This window comes from Echinops telfairi, unplaced genomic scaffold, assembly GCF_000313985.2.
Source record: "Echinops telfairi isolate 266 unplaced genomic scaffold, ASM31398v2 ScPeMD7_7421;HRSCAF=8459, whole genome shotgun sequence".
NCBI classification, from domain to species: Eukaryota; Metazoa; Chordata; class Mammalia; order Afrosoricida; family Tenrecidae; genus Echinops; species Echinops telfairi.
Window position 1 is genome coordinate 18,054,217 of NW_022111321.1, and position 1,810 is coordinate 18,056,026.

General features: G+C 41.5%; 1 protein-coding gene across 1 annotated transcript in view; it reads left to right on the forward strand.

The window, feature by feature from the left end:
• The window catches only part of DDX10 (DEAD-box helicase 10), a 279,004-nt gene that overhangs the window by 250,408 nt on the left and 26,786 nt on the right, over positions 1 to 1,810 (forward strand). The gene's annotated exons all lie outside the window — the stretch shown is intronic.

Consider the following 1,810-nt stretch of genomic DNA (forward strand, 5'->3'; position numbering starts at 1 on the left):
CCTCCACCCTCCCCGTTTCGCCACTCTCAGCACTGGTCCTGAAGGGATCATCTGCCCTGGATTCCCTATGTTTCCAGTTCCTGTCTGTACCAGTGTACATTCTCTGGTCTAGCCAGACTTGCAAGGTAGAATTGGGATTATGATAGTGGGTTAGGGGAGGAAGCATTTAGGAACTAGAGGAAAGTTGTATGTTTCATTGTTGCTACCCTGCACCCTGACTGGCTTGTCTCCTCCCGGCCACCCTTTCATAAGGGAATGTCCAGATGCCTACAGTTGGGCTTTGGGTCCCCACTCCGCACTTTCCCTCATTCACAATGATAAGATTTTTTGTTCTGATGATGCCTGATACCTCATCCCTTCAACGCCTTGTGATCATACAGGCTGGTGTGCTTCTTCCATGTGGGCTTCTTTGCTTCTGAGCTAGATGGCCGCGCGCGCGTGTGTATTTATTTATTCTTAAAGCTTACTTTGTTTTTATGAATGCTATATGGAATACATGAAGGTCGTAGATATAGTTCTCTATATTTAGACTTTAAATTTATTTTCTTAGTCATGACCACTACTTAAGCATGTCCAAGGTAAATAATAAATGAGAAAATCTTTAAAGAAAACCAGGTTGCAAGTCTCTCTGAAATTAAAAATGCCTCTGCTTTATTTTCTTTGCCATTTATGTTTGATTTTCTAAATTCTGAGGAAACAGAAATAAAAAGATTATTCTTATTTACCAAATTGTGTGCTTTGTCCTCAACAGAGGGCACAATTGTAAGGACGGTACAGGAGCAGGTAGCACGTCATTCTGTGACACACAGGGGTTCTCTGAACCAGCTCGACAGCACCCAGACCTCGTACTGTGAACTCTCGCTGTAGACAAGTCCCTCTGCTGAGAGCTTTCTCTGTATGAATCATTCTGTCTCCTCTAGCTGGAGGCACTACTGCTCCCATTTACAGGCGAGGAAGTGAGCTGTAACTTCCTCAAGTAACCCAAAGTGAAAGTGGTAGAGCCAGGAATCAAACTCATGCTGACTAGGGGAATGCCAATTCTCCACCATGATGAGCAAAAGTTAGCTGGGTAACTTGATTTATTTTTCATATCTTTTTAACTGCCCTATTTATAATTAAGTTTTCCCAACAACTAATTTAGGGGAAAAATCATTCCTATTTTAGTTGCTGTTTTCCTCAGAGGATTTGGAATGAACAGCCAGTTCATAGACATGACCTCTATTTCTTTATGCTTATGAACTACTCTTTTTGAGCTGGCCAAAAAGAGAGAAATGAGAGAGAGATTAGTCAGTGAGGCCAAGTGGTCACACATTTCTACCTGAAACACCTTGAAGAGACAGAGGTTTGTGACACCAGGACCCATAATTAATCAGCTATATGTTAGAGGATTCATAAGTTACAGACCATTCTGCTAAAAAAATTTGCCATTGAGTGAATTTCAACTGTTAGCAGTCCATTATAAGGCTCCCAAGGCTATAACTCTGTATAAGAACAGACAGCTCCATCTTTCTCCAAAGGAGGAGCTGGTGGGTTCAAACTGCCAACCTTTCTGTCAGCTGCCCGACACTTGCTGGGTTACCAGAGCCCCTTCACTTCATACATGTTTGGATATTTATGTGTTGCTATTCATTTAATTGTAAATTGTGAATAATATTCTTTATATGTACAGATAAGACATTTGCCATTTCAGCATTTTTTGCATGTACTGCTCGTGGAAATTGATAATGTTCACTGTTGGGTAACTGTCACCATTGCTCATTGCCAAAATTTCCCATTTCCCTTCACTGAAGCTCAGTTCCCCCTGTGAAAT